Source organism: Mesoplodon bidens, assembly GCF_964165515.1.
Source record: "Mesoplodon bidens genome assembly, chromosome: 2".
Lineage (NCBI taxonomy): Eukaryota > Metazoa > Chordata > Mammalia > Artiodactyla > Ziphiidae > Mesoplodon > Mesoplodon bidens.
This window is the reverse complement of record NC_138177.1, coordinates 51,044,268-51,067,297: the sequence shown is the minus strand read 5'-3', so window position 1 is coordinate 51,067,297 and position 23,030 is coordinate 51,044,268. Positions and strand designations below refer to the sequence as shown.

At 36.9% G+C, this 23,030-nt stretch overlaps 1 long non-coding RNA gene across 1 annotated transcript; it reads right to left on the bottom strand.

Moving 5' to 3' along the window:
• Positions 1 to 8,350: 8,350 nt before the first annotated feature.
• LOC308606812 lies at positions 8,351 to 10,748 on the bottom strand. Its single transcript, XR_014013903.1, has 2 exons — positions 10,635 to 10,748; positions 8,351 to 9,851 (listed from the first exon to the last, which is right to left on the bottom strand). It is a non-coding gene; the product is annotated as an uncharacterized lncRNA (long non-coding RNA).
• Positions 10,749 to 23,030: the final 12,282 nt, after the last annotated feature.

Here is a 23,030-nt window from a genome sequence, read left to right as displayed (position 1 = left end):
AGAAATTGCCCTTGACTGACATGCACAAGAAACCCAAAAAGAATGAGCATATGTGATTTACAGAATTTGCTGGAAATTTCTGTAGTCCTACTAAGGTAGTCATTAGTGTGGTTCACCAATGATTCTGATTCTTCTCCTTCCAGACACAGAGTAGGATAGTTCTTTGTTCCCTTTAAAGGTCCCTTAAAGTGTCTTGCTTCTGCCAGTAAAATGTGCAGTCTTAACGAGCCAGCATGATTGTTCTGTTCCTTCCCACTACAGCAGAAGCTTCTTTTGCCTAGGTCTCAGAGCAGAGCTCCCCCTGCCAACCCAAGATGGGTATGCAGTGATAGCAAGAAATATATCTTGTTTGTAAAGCCCTGAAATTTGGGGATTATTTGCTATGAAAGCCAACCTAGCTCCTCCCAACTTCCCTGTGGACCAAGGAAGGACCACATTAAGTTCTTGCAGCTGCTTCTTCTATTTTTATAAAGGATTTTTTAAACTGAGTTATAATTAACATACAATATTATATTAGTTTCATGTGTGCAGCATAGTGATTTAATACTTTTATAAATTATGAAATGATCAATAAGACCAGTTACGATCTGTCATCATACAAAGTTATTAGTGTTATTGACTGTATTTGTCTTGTTTTCCAGATTCCACATATAAGTGAAATCATATGGTATTTGTTTTTCTTTGTCTGAATTATTTCACTTAGCATAGTACCCTGCAGATCCATTCCTGTTGCTGCAATGGCAAGATTTCATTCTTTTTTTTATGGCTTAATTATATATATAATATATATATATATATATCTCACATCTTTATCCATTCATCATTTGATGGACCCTTAGGTTGCTTCCATATCTTGGCTATTGCAAATATTGCTGCAATGAACATATGGATGCATATATCTCTTTCTAGTTAGTGTTTTCATTTTCTTTGAATAAATACCCAGAAGTGGGCTTCCCTGGTGGCGCAGTGGTTGATAGTCCGCCTGCCGATGCAGGGGACACGGGTTCATGCCCCGGTCCGGGAAGATCCCACATGCCGCGGAGCGGCCTGGCCCGTGAGCCATGGCCGCTGAGCCTGTGTGTCCGGAGCCTGTGCTCCACAATGGGAGAGGCCACAACAGTGAGAGGCCCGCGTACCGCAAAAAAAAAAAAAAAAAAAAACCCAGAAGTGAAATTGGTGAATCATATGGTCATTCTATTTTTAATTTTTCAAGGAACTTCTATACTGCTTTTTATAATGGCTGAACCAATTTACATCCCCACCAACAGTGTACGAGGGTTCCCTTTTCTCCACATCCTTGCCAACACTTGTTTCTTTTCTTTTTAAAATAGCCATTCTGAGAGGTCTGAGGTGGAATCTCATTGTGGTTTTGATTTGCATTTCCCTGATGGTTAGTGAGGTAGAGCACATTTTCATGTACCTATTGGTCATTTGTATGTCTTCTTTGGAAAAACGTCTATTCAAATCCTCTGTCCATTTTTTTTTTTTTTTTTTTGCGGTACATGGTCCTCTCACTGTTGTGGCCTCTCCCGTCACGGAGCACAGGCTCCGGACGCGCAGGCTCAGCGGCCATGGCTCACGGGCCCAGCCGCTCTGCGGCATGTGGGATCCTCCCGCACCGGGGCACGAACCCATGTCCTCTGCATCGGCAAGTGGAATCTCAACCACTGTGCCACCAGGGAAGCCCCTCTGCCCATTTTTTTAATCGGATTGGGTGTTTTTGTTTTGTTTTTGTGAAATTGAGTTGTATGAGTTATTTATATATTTTGGATATCAACCCCTTATCAAATGTATCATTTGCAAATATCTTCTCCCATTCAGTAGGTTGCCTCTTAATTTTGTTAGTGGTTTTCTTTGCTGTGCAAAAGCTTTTTAGTTTGATGTAGTCCCATTTGCTTATTTTTGCTTTTGTTTTCCTTACTTAAGAAGACATATACAAAAAAAATAATTGTCAAGACTGATGTCAAAGAGGTTACTGCCTATGTTTTCTTCTAGGAATTTTATGGTTTCAGGTCTTAAATTTCATTCCTTAATCCATTTTGAGTTTATTTTGGTATATAGTATAAGAAAATGGTCTAGTTTCATTCTTTTGCATGTAGCTGTTCAGTTTTCCCAACACCATTTATTAAAGAGACTGTCTTTTCCCCATTGTATATTCTTGCCTCCTTTTTCATAGATTAATTGAGCATATGAGCATGGCTTTATTTCTGGACTCTATTCTGTCCCATTGACCCATGGGTCTGTTTTTGTGCCAGAATCATACTGTTTTTATTACTAAAGTTTTGTAGTATAGTTCCAAGTCTGGGAGCATGATACCTCCAGTTTTATTCTTCTTTCTCAAGATTACTTTGGCTACTCATGGTCTTTTGTGGTTCCACACAAATTTTAAAATTATTTGTTCTAGTTCTGTGAAAATTCCATGGTTATTTTGATAAGGATTGCATTGAATCTGTAGATTGCTTTGGGTAGTATATACATTTTAATACTGATTCTTCTAATCCATGAGCACAATATATCCTTCCATTTATTTGTGTTGTCTTCCATTTCTTTCCTCAAAGTCTTATAGTTTTCGGAGTTCAGGTCTTTCACCTCCTTGGTTAAATTTATCCCTATGCTGCATAGCTTCGAAGGCATCATGTGGGATCCCTGCTTCATTCCTCCCCCAAGGCTGGGCTGGGCACTCTGGGCCCCTTCCAAAGGCCCATGCTTCAGATATATGATCCTTGTAAGTGCAGTCCACATCTCGTCTGACTAACTTTTTCTGATAAAAATTTTCTCTCTCCATGGCTACCTCCCTCCAAAAAATTATTCGTTATTCAACAAATCTATTACACAGTCTCTCTCAGAGAAATTGGAAGAAGACAAAATATAATTGTTGGGTTTTTTGTGGGTTTTTTTGCCTTATAACTGAAGAGTTTTATTTATCTGTTTATTTTTGCAATTGTTTTAAAAATAGGGCTATGGCTTTGTTTTTAACTTTTTATTTTATATTGGAATATAGTTGATTAACAATGTTGTGATAGTTTCAGGTGTACAGCAAAGTGATTCAGTTATACATATACATGTATCTATTATTTTTCAAGTTCTTTTCCCATTTAGGTTTTTACAAGGAGCAGAGTTCCCCTGTTGGTTATCCACTTTAAATATAGCAGTGTGTACATGTCAATCCCAAACTCCCTAACTATCCCTTACCCCCCATTTCTCCACTGGTAACCATAAGTTCGTTCTCTAAGTCTCTGACTCTGTTTCTGTTTTGTGAGTAAGTTCATTTGCAACATTTCTTTTTAGATTCTGCTTATAAGTGATATCATATGATATTTCTCTTTCTCTGCCTGACTTACTTCAATCAGTTCGACAGTCTCTAGGTCGGTCCATGTTGCTGCAAATGACATTACTTCATTCTTTTTTAATGTGTCATCTGCAAACGTGACAATTTAACTTCTTCTTTTCCAATTTGGATTCCTTTTATTTCTTTTTCTTCTCTGATTGCCATAACTGGGACTTTCAAAACTATGTTGAATAAAAGTGGTGAGAGTGGACATCCTTGTCTTATTCCTGATCTTAGAGGAAATGCTTTCAGCTTTTCACCATTGAGAATGTTTGCTGTGGGTTTGTCATATATGGCCTTTATTATGCTGAGGTAGGTTTTCTCTATGTCCACTTTCTGGAGAGTTTTGATCATAAATGTGTGCTGAATTTTGTCAAAAGCTTTTTCTGCAGCTATTGAGATGATCATATTGTTTTTATTTTTCATTTTGTCGATGTGGTGTATCACACTGATTGATTTGCGGATATTGGAAAAGTCCTTGCATCCCTGGAATAAATCCCACAGGATCATGGCATATGATCCTTTTAATGTATTGTTGGGTTTACATTGCTAGGATTTTGTTGAGAATTTTTGCATCTATGTTCATCAGTGATACTGACCTGTAATTTTCTTTTTTTTTTTTTTTTGTGGTATCTTTGTCTGGTTTTGGTATCAGGGTGATTGTGTCCTCATGAAATGAGTTCGGGAGTTTTCCTTCATCTGCAATTTTTTAGGAATAATTTCAGAAGGATAGGTGTTTTCTCTTCTCTAAATGTTTGATAGAATTTGCCTGTGAAGCCATCAGGTCCCGGACTTTTGTTTGTTGGGAGTTTTGTTCTTTGTTTTTGTTTTTTTTGCAGTACGCAGGCCTCTCACTATTGTGGCCTCTTCTGTTGCAGAGCACAGGCTCCAGACGTGCAGGCCCAGCGGCCATGGCTCACGGGCCCAGCCGCTCCACGGCATGTGGGATCTTCCCTGACCAGGGCACAAACCCGCGTCCCCTGCATCGGCAGGTGGACTCTCAACCATTGCGCCACCAGGGAAGCCCATGTTGGGAGTTTTTAAATCGCAGTTTCAATTTCAGTGCTTGTGATTGGTCTGTTCATATTATCTGTTTCTTCCTGGTTCAGTCTTGGGAGATGTACCTTTCTAAGAATTTGTCCATTTCTTCCAGGTTGTCCATTTTATTGGCATACAGTTGTTTGTAGTAGTCTCATATGATGTTTTGTATTTCTGTGGTGTCCATTGTAATTTCTCCTTTTTCATTTCTAATTTTATTGATTTGAGTTCTTTCCTTTTTTTCTTGATGTGTCTGGCTAAAGGTTTATCAATTTTATTGATCTTCTCAAAGAACCAGCTTTTAGTTTCATTGATCTTTGCTATTGTTTTCTTTGTCTCTATTTCATTTATTTCTGCTTGGATCTTTATGATTTCTTTCCTTCTACTAACTTTGGGTTTTGTTTGTTCTTCTTTCTCTAGTTGCTTTACGTGTAAGGGTAGGTTGTTTATTTGAGATTTTTCGTGTTTTCTGAGGTAAGATTGTATTGCTATAAACTTCCCTCTTAGCACTGCTTTTGCTGCATCCTATAGGCTTTGGATCATTGTGCTTTCATTTTTATTTGTCTCTGGGCATTTTATCATTTCTTTTTTGATTTCTTCAGTGATCCATTGGTTATTTAGTAGCATATTGTTTAGCCTCCATGTGTTTGTGTTTTTTTCAGTTTTTTCATTGTAGTTGGTTTCTAATCTCATAACGTTGTGGTCAGAAAAGATGCTTGATATGATTTCAATTTTCTTAAATTTACAGAGGCTTGTTTTGTGACCCAGCATGTGGTGAACCCTGGAGAATGTTCCCTGTGCACTTGAGAAGAATGTGTATTCTGCTGCTTTTGGATGGAATACTCTATAAATATCAATTAAGCCCATCTGGTCTAATGTGTCATTTAAGGTCTGTGTTTCCTTATTGATTTGCTACCTGGATGATCTGTCCCTTGATGAAAGTGGGTGTTAAAATCCCCCACTCTTATTGTGTTACTGCCAATTTCTCCCTTTATGGCTGTTAGTATTTGCCTTATATATTGAGGTACTCCTATGTTGGGTGCATATATATTTACAATTGTTAGATCTTCTTCTTGGATTGATCCCTTGATCATTATGTAGTGTCCTTCTTTGTCTCTTGTAACAATCTTTATTTTAAAGTCTATTTTTTCTGATATGAGTATTGCTACTCCAGCTTTCCTTTGATTTCCATTTGCATGAAATACCTTCTTCCATCCCCTCACTTTCAGTCTGTATGTGTCCCTAGGTCTGAAGTGGGTCTCTTGTAGACAGCATATATATGGGACTTGTTTTGGTATTCATTCAGCCAGTTTACGCCTTTTGGTTGGAGCAGTTCATCCATTTACATTTAAGATAATAGTCAATATGTATATTCCTACTGCCATTTTCTTAATTGTTTTGGGTTTGTTTTTGTAGGTTTTTTTCTTCTCTTCTTCTTTTGTTTTATTCTCTGTGGTTTGCTGGCCATCTTTAGTGATGTGTTTGGGTTGCTTTTTCTTTTTTTGTGTGTGTATCTATTGTAGTTTTTGGGTTTGCTGTCCCCATGAGGTTTTGATATAGCAGTCTATATGTGTACAAGATTGTTTTAAGTTGCTGGTCTCTTCTCTGCCTAGAGGAGTTCCTTTAGAATTTGTTGCAAAGCTGGTCTGGTGGTGTTGAATTCTCTTAGCTTTTGCTTGTCTGTAAAACTTTTGCTTTCTCTGTCAAATTTGAATGAGAGCCTTGATGGGTAGAGTATTCCTCGTTATAGGTTCTTCCCTTTCATCACTTTAAATATATCATGCCACTTCCTTCTGGCCTGCAGAGTTTATGCTGAGAAATCAGCTGATAACCTAATGCAAGTTCCCTTGTATATTATTTATTTTTTCCTTTGTTGCTTTTAATAGTTTGTCTTTAATTTTTGTCAGTTTGATTACTATGTGTCTCGGTTTGTTCCTCCTTGGGTTTTTCCTGCCTGGGACTCTCTGCACTTCCTGGTCTTGGATGACTCTTTTCTTTGCCGTGTTGGGGAATTTTGCAGCTATTATCTCTTTAAATATTTTCTCAGGACTTTCATGCTCTATTCTCCTTCTCGGACCCCTATAATGCGAATGTTGGTGTGTTTAATGTTGTCCCAGAGATCTCTTAGACTGTCTTCATTTGTTTTCATTCTTTTATCTTTATTCTGTTCCATGGCAGTGATTTCCACCATTCTGTCTTCCAGGTTACTTATCCATTCTTCTGCCTCAGTTATTCTGCTATTGATTCCTTCTAGTGTATTTTTCTTTTCAGTTATTGTGTTATTCATCACTGATTGTTTGTTCTCGAGTTCTTCTAGGTCTTTATTGAACATTTCTTGCATCTTCTTGATCCTTGCCTCCATTCTTTCTCCAACATCCTGGATCATCTTCACTATCGTTATTCTGAATTCTTTTTCTGGAAAAAGAATTAGTTTTTCTGGGGTCTTATCTTGTTCCTTTATCTGGGGCATTATCCCCTGCCATTTCATTTTGTCTAACTTGCTGTGATTGTGGTTTTCATTCCACAGGCTGAAGGATTGTAGTTCTTCTTGCTTCTGCTGTTTGTCCTCTGGTGGATAAGGTTATCTAAGGGTTTGTGCAAGCTTCCTGATGGGAGGGACTGGTGGTGGGTAGAGCTGGGTCTTGTCCCTCTGGTGGGCAGAGGCATGCTCAGTAAAACTTTAGTCCACTTGACTGCTGATGGGTGGGTCTGTGTTCCTTCCTGTTCATTGTTTGGCCTGAGGTGACTTGGTAACGGAAACTACAGGCCATTTGGTGGGGCTAATGGCAGCCTCTGTGAGGGTTTGTGGCTATGAGTACTTCCCAGAACTGCTGTTGCCAGAGTCTTGGTCACTGCAGTGAGCCACAGCTGCCCCCTTCCTCTGCAGGAGATCCTCCAATACTAGCAGATAGGTCTGGCCCACTCTCCTATGGGGTCACTGCTTTTTTCCTCTGGGTTCTGGTGCACACAAGTATTTGTGTGTACCCTCAAAGAGTAGAGTTTTTGTTTCCACCAGTCCTATGGAAGTCCTGCAATTAAATCCTGCTGGCCTTCAAAGCCAGACTCTCTGAGGTCTCCTCCTCTCATTGCCAGACCAGGCTGGGAAGCCCAACATGGGGCTCAGAACCTTCACTCCAGTGGGAGAACTTCTATGGTATAATTGTTTTCCAGTTTGTTTGTCACCCACCTGGTGGGTATGGAATTTAATTCTATCATGAAAATTCTGTCACTTTTGTACAAAATTATAGAAATGATTTCCGAATCAGTAACTCAATATTTAAAATCTGGGTAACACACCATTACTGTGTGAATTTTCAAGAGCTGGAGGAATTAGAGCATTGAGTTATTTTAATCTCGATTACTTCTTAACTTCAAGTATTAGCATTCCTGTAATACTCCATAACTTACTCACAGGTAAACATACTCCTCTCTTGTACCTGGCATTGCATTCTTGCAATTTTCTTCTTTATGGCTTCCAGATTCTAAGGTATACTTAAAAAGGGTCAAATACAATCACTAGAATTATGAAAACACAAACACATATTTTATTTTAATATTTGTTAACATCCACATTGTGGAAAATCTAGAATTGCATTGTATAATATGACAGTTATTAGCCACATGTGTTTATTGAGCACTTCAAATACAGCTAGTTCAAATTTAGATGTGTTGTAAATATATATATATATATATATATATACTGCATTTTGAAGATATGGTATGAAGAAAAGAATGTTAAATATAATACTAATAACTTTTATATTGATTACATGTCAAAATGAGAATATTTCAAAAACTTGGGTTAAATAAAATATATTATTGAAATTAATTTCAAATTTTTACTTTTTAAATGTAGCTAGTGAAAATTACACACTTTTACCTCTCAGAATTTATTCAAGAAATTTACAGAAAAATAAAGTTTAAGTGGTTATATTAAATATCAGGCAAATTATGTTTGAATGTATTTGAGAACAAAGAACATAATGAAAGATAAAGAAGTTTATTGCATAATAATAAAATAATCAATTTATCAAGAATACATACAAATTCTAAACATTTATACCCCTAATAACAGTACTTCAAAATACATGAAGCAAAAACTAAAAGCTGCAAGGAATAATAGACAAGACTACAATGAGAATCTTGATACCTTTCTCCCAATAATTGATAGAAAAAGTAGACAGCAAATCAGCAAGGAAAGAGAAGAATGGAACCATATTAGCAACCAACTTTACCTAACTGACATTTATAGGAAGTGCCTCTCAGCAGCAAAACACACAATCTTTACAAGAACACATGGAACATTTAGCAAGTGTCACATTCTAAGCCATAAGATATTTATCAATAAAATTGATAAATCCAAGCCAGACTTGTCAGGAAGCAAAAAGAGAGATGATATGAATTATCAGCATCAGGAATGAGCATCACTACAGATTCTACAGCTATTCAAAGGATAATAAGAAAGACACAACTGTAAAAGTTAGTAGGGTAAAAGATACTGTATTTTGTGCAAGTGTGGAAAGAACTCTCCTGCATAGTGAAGTATGTTGATACTGCAACTTCTTTCTTGAGTGTGTATCCAAGAGAAAGCCTCAAGAAATGTCCTCTTTGTTTCTTTGTCACTCCAGTTTTTCAATCTCCAAAGACAATTTATGTAACTCCAGGACTGCTTTTGAGTCCTGGGGACTTGAAAGACACTGTAAGAGGTTTTGGCCTTTCAAGACTATCTCACAATCTTCAGTGCCTACCTGAAAGAAGAAACCAAAAGTGTGATTTCAGAAAGTTTCCCCATTCTTGTAAAGGGTGTGCTTCTTCAGGAAGTCTTGTGGCAGAAGGAAGACTGGAAGATGAAGGATAACCCCAGGACTTATTGATGGGCTGGAAACTCCAGAAAAATACTTTGGATCCTAGCAAAATATTTCCCTGAGAGGTGAATCCATATCTGTACTTAAGTAATAATCAGTATCAGTGTCAAGCATAGAGAGAGAGTGTAAGCAGCAAGGGAATCCCCAAAAAACATCCAAAAGAGCAACGAGTATGTTAGTTCTGCTGACCAACCAGAAATGGAGCAAAAGCACATCATTTATTGGAGAAAAAACCAAAGGCTAGATATCTGGTGCATAAGACTCTCATGTTCACATACCTGGAAGGACCTGTTATAAGGTGGAAAGAGCCAGTAAACACTTTATAAATTAACCCCACAACTGAGATAGTCCTTTAGGACATATTATTTCTTTCCTATTTTATGAGCCATCCTATTTTCCTATCATTTATTTTGAGGTGTCATACGACATAAAATTCATTGAATATTATTCACCTTCTCACATTTGGGCGCATCCAGACTCCAAGATTTGTTCTCTGAGCAAGAGATATTCTGGGAAACAACCATCTTATAGCCAGGGTCACACTTGATGGTGACAGTTTCAGGGCTGATCCTTCTCCACAGACAGCTTTCCATTTATTATTTCTGGTTTTAGGCACAGAACTATAATCAAGACACATTTTCTTAGCATCTTGAGTGTCTCAGAGAGAACACATTTTAACACTGATAATATCATTAAAAAGAAATTAAAAAATATTGCTGAATTCTATCTTTTCTTTCTACACTATTGATCCACTATTACTACTACTTCTACCAATGCTGGCAACTATTTGAGCTCTGGCTGCAGTCGCCTACATGCTGAACACATTACACACATTATTTCATGTAAGCTTTCAGCAACTCTGTGAGGGAGGCACTATGGTTATCTTCATATTAGAGATGAGGCAACTGAGACACAGAGAAGCTTAATGCTTTGCCCCAAGTCGCACAGCAGCTTTTAAGTGGCAGAGCCAGAGTGAAAACTCAGGGGTTGTTCTGAGCTGTTTATTTCTGAAATAAAAGATCCCTCTTCTGGCCTCAGTTTTCCCCTTTGTAAAATGAAAACAGTGACAGCAACTCAGCTCCTTGAGTTATTATGAGTGAAATGATGTAAGTAACCTTTAGGAACATTTTCCTTATTCTGCTATAATAGCTGCTCTCCCAATAAAGAGGTCAACCCCATCGGTCAACTCTCTCATGAAAGGTTCCAGGTTGTATAAGAATCTGAGGGTGCTATTTCTTGGATATTTGGAATTAAATTACAGTGGACCTCACTCAGGCTCAAGCACATACTCATGACAACTCTGCCTCTGCCTGGGAGGACGCTTTCTCTCAGAATCACTTCTGAACCACTCCAAAGTTGTTCTATCAGCTTAGTGCTATTCTGTCCCAGGGAACTGGGATTACCTTTACACTGAGGAGCCAGTGATGACCACTGTAAAAGAGTGCAGGATATTTTAGCCTCTCCAACCAGAATATATCCTTTCTGACATTCATACTCGACCACATGAATTTTTGTTCGACCACATACTCGACCACATGAATTTTTGTTCACTAGTATATCTAAAGTGTCCATGTTTAATTCCACATGATGAACTGCAACCTTCGATGGTGAAAGAGAGAGAGAAGAAGAGAGAGTGTTTTTTTCTGACTCATTAAACAAAACAGCATTCAACTAAGGTGATCTACTGGAAGACTTTCATCCTTCCCAATCAATTTCATTGCCCATAAGATGACTTGGAATAATTCACAAAGTAGGAGTGTGCCCCTCTATTACCATGTGCCTGGAAATTAAGGAAAGTGGGTATATGTATGGGTATCTGGGGGAAAGGGAACTGACTCATCACCTTGTATAGAACTATTTTTTTCAATAAATTTAAATATTTAATGGAATGTGTGTATATGCATTTACTATAGTGTGTCAGGCAATACTTTAACTCATTTAATTCTCCTAAACAACCTTATGAGGTAGGCATTATTATTATCCGCGTTTTATAGATGAGGAAACACAAAGAGGTGAAGTAGCTTGACCAAGGTCACACAATGAGGGAGGGGCTGAGTCAGTGCAGTTCTGCTCCACTCAGACCATGCTCTTGGCAATATGCTGCCTCAGTTGAGAGAATGGGCTATTTGGGGACCATGGAGGACCTTCCGTAATAAAGCTTAGAGTTAGCAACGGAGGAGAATTTTTTTTTAACTGAAGTTACTAAAGAAACATTTGTGATCAAGAGACATTGTTCTGTGAAAACCTATAAGGGCTGTGCAAATCCAGAATCCTCAAGTACCTCCTTATCCACCAATCCCAAGAGTACTCTGTGTTTTTGAATTATTTTTTTGAATTTTTATAGAAGAGAATCTTAGAAAACTTTTAAAAAATTACTTGGATAATGAAATAAGAATTAGTCAATATTAAAGACATTATATCAAATTTCATAAAACCTTGTTGGAAAATTTTCATACATTGATAAATACAGATAATTTTAAGGAAAGAGATTTTAGGGAAGATATCTTATTGGGACTGGAAAAACTTTCATAATTTTGCATCTTCTATGAATAAAAGATTAAAGCCATATAGCAACCCTGGGATTTTCTCACTGAAACTTTTTCCTGGATTTTCTCATTGAAAACTCATGCTTAGAAAGCATTCTCCCATCTGCACTGTGTTCCCACGTCTGTATCTTTACTTACACAGTCTTTTCTCCTAACCATCCCTTTGATCCTCCTCCCCATCTAATTCAGTTCCCTCCTTTTTTGTTCTTTGTGATGTTCTTGGACCCAATTTAAATGGGGGGGGTCCCCACACTTCCAACAAGCAATTCTTCATGCACTAGCTGGGTGTCTTACAAGTTAACTCAATTCTGACACTATCTACCCAGAGATAGTGTCAGACCCCACAAGTTAAGCGTTAAGTCCTAACAGACTTCTTCCCCCAATACCCACTTCAGATGCCAGTCACAAGCCCAGGTTATCACTTGTGCTTCTGACTGACTGGCTATAGTTTAGAGGTTCCAACAGCCTCCTCCTTGGACTTCAGAAGCCAGTCTCAAGTTTAGGTTGTTACCTGCATTTCTAACCAACTGGCTATAAATCAGAGTTTCCCACAACCCCCTCCTTGGGTTCAATTAATTTGCTAGAGCAGCTCACAGATATCAGAGAAGTATTTTATTTACTAGATTCAGGAACAGCCAAATGGAAGAGATGCAGAGGGCAAGGTGTGTGGGAGGGACACAGAGCTTCCATGCTCTCTCTCCAGGTGCCACTCTCCCTGCACCTCCACGTATTCACCAGTACAGAAGCTCTCTGAGTCCCATCTTTTCGGGGTTTTATGGAGGCTTTATTACATAGGCATGATTACTTAAATCAATTGCCATTAGCAATTGATTCAACCTCCAGCCCCCATCCTTAGGTGATGTCCCAAAGTTAGGTCATTAATATAACAAAAGACACCTTTGTTGTCATTACTTAGGATATTATCAGGGTTTTGGGAGCTGTGAGCCAGGAACCATGGATGAAGACCAAATACATATTTTCTGAATGACCAAAAAATATTTTTTTCTTATAAATCACATTATTGTACCTGTGAACATACCTGACTACCCCTGGCACACAACAATCTTTGGTTTCTCTGAACTGTATAACCCTTGTCAGTAATAACAGGAATATCTATCTATGTACTGTGTTAAGCACTTCACTTAAAATATTCCATTTAATTCTGAAAAAAAGTAACTTATTTGTGTCATTATCATCCTCATTTACAGATGAAGAAACAGACTAACTTAATCAATAAAGTATAAGTAGAAAGACTAAGCAAATAAATCACACAAGGTCATTCAATGAATGAAGTATGTCAGGTATGCCTCCAAAATCTGTGCTCTTAATGACATTCTATTTTCTGTCTCACTGATTTGGCAGTTATATTGTGGTGTGTGTGTGTGTGTGTGTGTGCATGTGTGTCTGTGTCAGCAGATAGATAAATAGATGGACAGATCTGTATCTGTGTCAACAGATAGATAAATTGATGGACAGATCTTTATTTTAACTTTTGCATCTTGAGAGCAGGGAGCACATTTCATACCTCTCCATGCCACAGACATGTTCCTCTGAAAAGGGTAGCTCTAAAATACATATTTGTTGTGAAGGTGATGTCGTTAATTATACAGAAAGTCTAGAGCTCAAGTATGGCCTTTTCTGAGCCTCATATGAAATCAATTTTTATTAACACAATAGACATAAAATAGTTGTTCTTATGTCTAAACTCCATTGAGAATATAAGGAGCACACTTGCATCTCGTTAGGATACTAAGGCATAACATATTGTTAAGTCAAAATACCAGGCAGAGTATGGCAAATGTCAAAAGAAAGCAGAAAATATGTACTATAGGAAGAGAGAGAAAGAATACCATGAATTAAATATGCCAGGAAAATGCCTCCTAGGGAGAGGAATTGGGATTGGATTAGGTAACTGCACTGGTGGGAGGCATTTTATATTGGGGGAAAATTATGTTAGCAAGGATGAGAGGGAGAAAAACACATGGAAATGTTTATGGTTGGTTAATGGGCTAATTTGACTAGAGACTCACATGAGGGAGAAGTGTGAGAGATAGGCTATAAAGTTGGGATCTGAGTATGGCAGGTTTTAAACAACAGACTGAGTTAAAGACATAATTCCATAAACAATCAAGGAATTTTTAAGGGAATGAAAAGGAAGGAGTTTATCCAAAAAAAAATTGAGTAGCTCACAAGACTTCTTGACAAATGATATGTGGCATTTCTTCACTGACTTAGTCAAAATGGAAAAAGAAATTCAAAGATGAACATGGAAGACTGGTAGAATAAATACACCACACACACACACACACACACACACACACACACACACACACGAGAATGTGATTACTTACTAAATAAGTTAAAAAATCATCAGGTCCAATTCTCAGTCAAACACCTGAAGAAGTTTATAATCCTATATTGACTCTTTTGCCTAACTTTCAGCCTTTTCTATATTTTCATCTTTTTGCAGAAGAAACCTTCAAAATAAAGATACCTCCATATCCTCCTTAGAAATTAACTCAGATTTTAAAAATCATATTAAAAAAAAGGAAGGGATCTATATGTTAAAAGAGACTTAAGAGATGTATCAAACAATTGTGATGTGTAGACCATATTTGGATTCTAATTTGAACAAATAAACAGTTACAAAAACATTTATAAATAAGACAATCAGGAAAAGTTGAACACTAACTAGATACTTGATATTATAGAATTATTATTTAATTTTATATATGATAATAGTTTGTGATTATTTTTTAAAAAGAATGCTTTTAAAGATACATACCAAAATCTTCAGAAGTAAAAGAATTTCCTTCTAAATAGCTTAGAGTGGGCAAAATGGATGTAAATATGGATAAAACAAGAATGGTCCTGAGTTGATAATTGCTGAAGCTGGGTGATAAGTATACGGAGTTTTGTATATGTTTTAAATTATCCATAGGAAAAAAAGAAATCATATTTTCTAATAAAAAATCACCTTTAATGCATGGATATTCATTTATATAAAACATAAAAATGTTCTAGTCACATTTCCCCATGGAGTCCTACAGACATTACCAAATCTTCCCAATGCTGATTAATTTATGAACATTACCAAACTGCCAAAAATAAAACTTTACATTTATCAAATATCATTTACAGAGAGCTTTTTTACCTATAACTTACGATTTTAGACTCTAGTTAATTTTCTCAGAATTAGTGGTAACAGTTCTAGTTTCACTTTTGCTTAACAGATAGTAAAAATATGACAATTGATTAGAAATTAAAAATCACAGAAGATAATAAACTAATTTAAAAATTAAGAAATTATAAGCATTTGTGAGCTCATATTTATATATAAGAAAGTGAAGTTACTTACAATTCATTCTCTCTTTTTTAATTGAATGATAATCGACCTCAACATTATGTTAGTTCCAGGTGCACAACATATTTCTTTATATTACAAAATGCTCACCATGATAAATCTAGTTACCATCTGTCACCATACAAGGTTATTACAATATTGTTGACTATATTCTCCATGCTGTACATTTCATCCCCACAATTCATTATCTGTTTACTAGAGCAGACACCGAGGAATACAGACAAAACAGCTGTTTTGTTTTTCTCTAGTAATAATAATAGTATAAACCTAAAAGTATTAAAACGCTTTGTCAAGAGGAAGGGTATATGGGGATATACGTATGCATATAGCTGATTCACTTTGTTGTACAGCAGAAACTAACACAACTGTAAAGCAATTATACTCCAATAAAGATGTATAAAAAAAGTGTCATCTCTTTTATACAATTATGCTTTGTCAGGGACTATTTATAGCACTGTGAAAATTAGAGAACATAGTATTCCTTTTGACTTTCAGAAAAATTGTTAAGCATCAAATTGCATGTCAAGCGAAAAATGATCTCATGGAAAAATTAATAGGTCTCACTATTTTCCACTCCTCCTCACAGCCCCCACTCTCAAATACATAGAGGATAGGTAGTCATTACCCTCCAATAAAGTAATACTTGCATCAAAACTAAAACCATGCCTTACCTCCTTTGATGCAATAAGTATGCTGCTGAAAGGGGGACATTTTAAATACGTTGAAAGAACTAGAGAATTTGCTTTCCAAATGGAAACTCATGGTAAATGCTTTCTGAAAGAAATGAGGATTATGGAGGTGACTATCCAGAACCTGATATATGTGGGTTATTAACTGGGATTTTCTCATACTGCCTGTCCTTAAAGCTGGGGTCACCTCTAAAAAAGGCCAAGTCTATTCTATGACTTCAAAATCTCTCAGTTTCTCCATGAACATTCTCTGTAGACATTTTCTCCTCCTTAGCTGTCATTTATGTGATTTTCAGAAACAGTAAAATTCTCATCTTACCTGGAAATTGAAAATATACTGAACCAAAGTAAGAAAGAATGTCTCTGTCTGGGACCATCCATTTAAATGTCAAGAGCATACTCCACACTATAGCAAATGGACGAAGGAAGAAAGGCAAGCTCAAGCTTTGAGAATCCTCAAGTAAGGAAGAAGTTTCTTTAAAAAATGTAGCTAAGGCAATGGGTAAATATTACAGACTTGCTCATATTTCTTAAGTACTGAGAAAACAAAGGATATCGAGACTTTCTCTAATATGAATTTTAAGAAGTTTTGTGCAAGAAGTAAAAGAAGTCTCTCCTGGAGACCTGGAAGATCCTGTATCCAAGGAAGGTTGAGATCAGGTGCTGGGGTGATTTATTGTGTGGAAAGAGCACCTGAGAAATTGTTGGCACTAATCCTAGAATCTGGAAGCTGAATCTCTCCGATGAATCCTGATTCAAATATGTGAATGCTTATGGTGGCTTTGTTTGTAATCTTGCAATTGTAAGAACAGCAAACAACCAAACAACCAAAATGTACTTCAGTCTGTGGTTCAGAATAATTCTCATTAATAAAAAGGAATGAACTATTGGTACACACAACAGTATGGTTGAATCTCAAATGCATTCTGCCAAGTCCAGAGGATATATACTGTATGATTCCATTTATATGGCATTCTGAAAAAGCAAAACTTCAGGGGCAGGAAACAGATTTGTGGTTGTCAGAGATTGGGGCTGAGGGAAGGGATTGACTATAAAGGGGCATGGGAGAACTTTTGTGGGAAATGGAACTGTTCTATATTCTGATTGTAGTGGTAGTTATATAATTGTATGCATTTGTCAAATCTTGAAAAACTGTATAGTAAAAAAAAGTGAATTTTACTGCATGTAAATTATATCTTAATAAAAATATTAACAACCTACTCCATTAAAAATGAAATGATAAATAAGCTAAAAAAATAAAACGCTTTGAAAATATTTTGGAATTCAATTGTTCCATTAATAAAATGGAAGTCAATAAACAATTTATTATACCATTGATAAAGCAATTTGTTAATTGAAATTAACATTAATAAAACAAATTATTATACCTCCCACAAAGTAGTGTAAATTACTTCAATTTGATCATACTTTTAAAATTCCTTTTTTAAATTTTTTATACAGCAGGTTCTTATTAGTCATCAATTTTATACACATCAGTGTATACATGTCAATCCCAATCGCCCAATTCATCACACCACCACCCCCACTCCACCGCAGCTTTCCCGCCTTGGTGTCCATACATTTGTTCTCTACATCTGTGTCTCAATTTCTGCCCTGCAAACCAGTTCATCTGTACCATTTTTCTAGGTTCCACATATATGCGTTAATATACGATATTTGTTTTTCTCTTTCTGACTTACTTCACTCTGTACAACAGTCTCTAGATCCATCCACGTCTCAACAAATGACCCAATTTCGTTCCTTTTTATGGCTGAGTAATATTCCATTGTATATATGTAACACATCTTCTTTAGCCATTCATCTGTTGATGGACACTTAGGTTGCTTCCATGACCTGGCTATTGTAAATAGTGCTGCAATGAACATTGGGGTACATGTGTCTTTTTTAATTATAGTTTTCTCTGGGCATATGCCCAGTACTGGGGTTGCTGGATCATATGGTAATTCTATTTTTAGTTTTTTAAGGAACCTCCATACTGTTCTCCATAGTGGCTGTATCAGTTTACATTCCCACCAACAGAGGTGGGAATGCAAGAGGGTTCCCTTTTCTCCACACCCTCTCCGGCATTTGTTGTTTGTAGATTTTCTGATGAAGCCCATTCTAACTGGTGTGAGGTGATACCTCACTGTAGTTTTGATTTTCATTTCTCTAATAATTAGTGATATTGAGCAGCTTTTCATGTGCTTCTTGGTCATCTTTGGGGAAATGTCTATTTAGGTCTTCTGCCCATTTTTGGATTGGGTTGTTTGTTTCTTTAATATTGAGCTGCCTGAGCTGTTTATATATTTTGGAGATTAATGCTTTGTCCATTGATTCGTTTGCAAATATTTTCTCCCATTCTGAGGAATGAGTACATTTGTGTAATATGGAATGAGTACATTTGCAATTGACTGGTCTAAACTACCTTCTCTCCATTAACTGAGCACTTCTCTAATTGCTTTCCTGGGCCCTGAGAACCAGCAACTACTTTACTTACCGTGTGTGCTGGCGGGACAGAGGAGCACGGTCAGAATCCCAAGGAGGTACAGAACTGGGGACTTGCTCCCTAACAAAGGCCTCATGGTAAGTGTTGACAACCAATCATGCACCCACCGAAGCTCAAAAATCTCAGATGTCACCTGAAAATATCTGGAAGGAAGAGAGTGAACTAGCAGCAGCACTCTCCAAACTGGAGTTCAGTTGCATAACAGTCAGCAAAACCCCAGGGTAAAATACAGGTCAATACTGAACTCTGAGTTCGGAAGAACCTGAGCAAAAGAGGGCAGAATTAGGGTTGAGTCAAAGTGCACTAGAAACCTCAATGCTGCTGACTTTTTAAAAAATTCACAACGTGAGAACTGTGAGCTAAATTTTATTTGGGGCAAAATGAGGACTGTAGCCTGGGAGATAGCATTTCAGATAGCTCTGAGAAACTACTCCAAAGAGGTTGGGGGGAAGGTCAGTATATATGTGATCTTGGTGAAGAGGGAGTACATGCAATCAAACATATATTTTTGCAGAAAGTCTTGTGAGGGTTACTGCTAGTCACAAGGAGCAGATGTCACCATGAAGGAATTTAGTGCTTTTCTAGATATGAGGAGATACAAGAATTGGTCTCATAAAATCAGCTCCTGAAAATATCTAACTATCTGAAGACCTACTCTGAGCTCCTCTCACAAGGTGTTGAAAGTTAGCAGCTGCAGTGGCACCTGACTTAATCTTTGTAGAGGTAGATGGCAAGTGCCCATGGCAAGTGCCAATTTGTAGTTGACAATGCTATCATCAAGATCCGATGCCAGGAGCAAGTAGACTTTTGGAACTCTGAGAGTATTTAGAAGTGTAACCCTAATCTTTTCTTTTTGTGCTAGGAGTGATGCCAAAGGCTCAGCTTCTCTGTACACTGGTGCCGAATTGAATCTCAGAGACAGAGTTTTGGGTGAAATAGAAAAGGATAGCTTGCCAGGCAAAGGGTACACAGCAGGCTCCTGTGTTGAAAAACTATGTGTCCCAACTTGGAGAGGACAGTGAGAAGTTTTATTGTAATGGTTCAAAGAGGGTGTGATCCGTTCATGGACATTCTTCTGATGGGTTGGTTGGTGAGGTACATAGGAGTCAGCATCATCAACCTTCAGGTTACAACTGGTCTCAAGTCTACATACTTGTGGGCAGCATACCTTTCATTAACTTCTCCCATCCAGAGGAGGTTTCAGTAGCTGCAAAACAGCTCAAAGGTATTTTTGTGTGTATCCATTGATGGGAACCAGGACCTTGCCCCACGGCTGCACTACTTTTTCTCTTGACCGTTTGTTTCTCCGTGGTCTTGCATCCCTTCCCTTCCCTAATTAACAACTGCTTGAATCTGCCTTTTGGAACTCAGGGAGGGTCATGGAGGCTGAATGAAACCTATGTCCTGTAATCAAAGAAATGAGGGACACAGAAAGGCTTTGTGCCCAGGAGTCCCACGGGGCCCTACCTGGGTGTCAGGAGTGGGAAATTGCTATCTTGAAATATAAATAATTAATTTCCAAGTAAAAAGATAAACAAGGGATTTTTTTTAAAGCACTTTGGTTCAGAGTGGGAGGTTTCAGCAACTCTCAAAGCAAAACTTGAGTTAGGTCAAGCTAAGCATTAAGTCCAGTGGAGTTTGGAAATTAGTGTGCGAGGAAGCCATTCCTGAGAAGCATTGCCTATTAGGAAAAGTTGTGACTTTGGTTATGAGTTTAGGCTGCCAACAGCAGGATGCAATTAAAACAAACAGAACAAAAACTGATGGAGAAAGTTGTTTCCTTCCTGAAGTTCTAAAGCCTAGTGGAGAAAGAGAGGCATGAAAAAAATCAGGAATATAGATGGGCCTGAAAAAATTACTCAGACAATATTTGAGTGGGACATTTCTTCTTGTTATTCTTGATTTAACACACCTAATGAGTCACCCTTTGGTGCCATTCTAATCCATTAGAAGAGGGGAGAGTGGTGCGTGAAGCACTGAAAAAGCATGCACCAGACTTTGAAGTGGTTGGAAGTGGTTAAATATGATGAACATTCTTGAAGACCTTAAGAATTTTCAGAATGTATTCCGTCAGCCAAAAAATACATCCAGACCTGTGTTATATCTCTGACAAAAGCAGCAAAAGACAAATGTTTACATGCATAATTTTTATCTTTAACGGGAAGTAATAATTGAAAATATGCCGATGTTTATTAAAATAAAACAATGAGTTTTGGCAAATGCCTGAAAACGACCTTCCTAACAAGTTTAGCTGCAGACTGTTGTAAGAGTTCGAAATCCAAAGTGCTGATTCTCACCAGAGATAACTGAGTAAATTATGGTGTAATATTGATCATAACATAACCAAATTTCAAGCTTCCCAGAGAGGAAGGAAAGCAAATAAATCCACCATGAATTTGCTTTAATTTAGAAAGAGAATCTAAGGTACTACTGAATATTATTTAGAAAAAAAGCAATTTAAAACTTCACTAGAAGACAATTTTGAATTATCCCTTCTATCTATTAAACACCTAATATGTTCTAAGCACTTTCCATAAACAACTCTATTTAATCTTACAACGATCCTATAATTTTTTATACCCTTCTTGAAAAATGTTAAGTAACACTTGCCAAAAAATTTACAAGCAATAAATGGCTGAACCAAGATCTGAGCCATATATGTGCTTTCCACTATAACTCAGTACTTTTTAAATAATTTAAATAATTGTCAAAGAAAAATAGATAACTAGGTAGACATGATGAAGATAAGGAAATGGGGTTAAGATCTAGAAAGCAGAAGCACTGTCTCTCTCCTCCAATCAAGAAAGGACATAATCAAGAGCTCATTCATTCATATCAATGAGTGATATTGATATTGATACAACCCACTCATCTTATTCTCATTTTTATATCGGTGTGTGAATGTATTCAGTTCTATACAGTTTTATCACATATGTAGGTTTGTGCATCCACTGCGACAGTCAAAATACAGAAAAATTCCATCATCACAAGGAATTTTTATAACCACACCCACCTCCCTACTGGCTATCTCTTCATCCCTCACCCCTGGAAACCACTAATCTGGTTTCCATTTCAAAAATTTTGTCACTTTAAAAGTGTTATATAAACAGAATGACATAGTATGTAATCTTTGGGTATTCGATTTTTTTTTCATTCAGCATAATTCCTTTGACATCCAGTCAAGTTTTTGTGTGTGTCAATAGTCTGTTCTTTTTAAGTGCTGAGTAGTATTCCATGGTATGGATGTACCACAGTGTTCAGCCATTCACCTAATGAGGGTCCCCACATCCTTGCCAGAATTTGATGTTGTCACTATTCTTTATTTTAACCATCCTAGTAGGTGTGTATTGATAGCCTGTGGTCTTAATTTGCATTTCGCATATAGCTAATGATGTTGAACATCTTTTCATGGGCTTATTTGCCATTTATAGATGATCTTCAGTGAGATGTTTATTCATGATTTTTGCCCATTTCCTCATTGGATTGTTTTTCACTGTTGAGTTTGGAGAGTTCTTTATTCTAGACATTAGTTTTTAGTCAGATATATGATTTAAAAATATTTTCTCCCAGACTGTAGATTGTCTTTCATTCCCTTCACATGGTATTTTGCAGAGAAAAAGTTTTTCATTTTAATGAGGTCCGATTTATCATTTTTTCCTTTTATGAATATCCTCTTATGGCTTGTGGTGTCAAGCCTAAAATCTTTGCCTAGCCTTATATCCCAAGATTTTCTCCTATTTTTTTTCTAAAAGTGTTATAGTTTTACACATTACATTTAAGTCTTAGATTCCATAATATTTTTCCATAAAAGTTCTTTTGATTTTATGTTTCACATTTAAGTCCAGGTTTCATTTTGAGTTAATTTTTATATAAGGTGTGAGGTTTAGATAAAGGTTAATTTTTTACCAATAAATGTCCAGTTGCTGTAGAACTATTTGTCAAAAAGGCTACATTGTCCCCATTGATTTGCTTTTGCCTTTATCAAAAATCAGTTGAGCATATTTGTGTGTAGATTTATTTTTAACTGTCTAGCATGAGCTGTTAATTCAACAAATATGTATTGAACCCCTACAATGAGCCATGAACTCCTCTAGGTGCTGAGGGCGCAGCACTATCCAAGGCAAACAAAAATTTCAATACTCATAGAGCTTATTGTCTAGTAAGAAAGATAAATATATACAAAAATAAAATTTAATGTATAACATAAAGTTAGAAAGAGAAGTACTGTGAAAATAAGATAATGCAGGGTAAAGTGGTAGATAGTAATGTGTGAGGTGGGATGGGCAGCATATATTAAACAATATGTCCAAGGAAGTTCTTTCCAAATAATTGACACCTGAGTGAAGACTTGAATTAAGTATGGGAATAAACCATGCAAATATCCAGCGGAAAAATTTCCTGAAAGAGATAACAACATGTCCTGTAAACTTAAATGACTGAATATGTGTAAGAGTATGTGGAGTTCTGTTTTCAGTATAGCTGTGTAAGCTTCTATGGTTCTACTCTCCCACAGATAACTATTATGAACTCTGGACAAGATATGGAGGCAGGGAGCACCTACCTAAAGGGACTAGTGAGTGAACCAAAGTGAATACATTCTAGAAAGCAATAACTATGAGAAGAAGGGAACAGCATAGCACAAGTTTCCATTTGTTAAGGGCATGGGTGGGGGGCTGGCCAACACTTTAACAGAA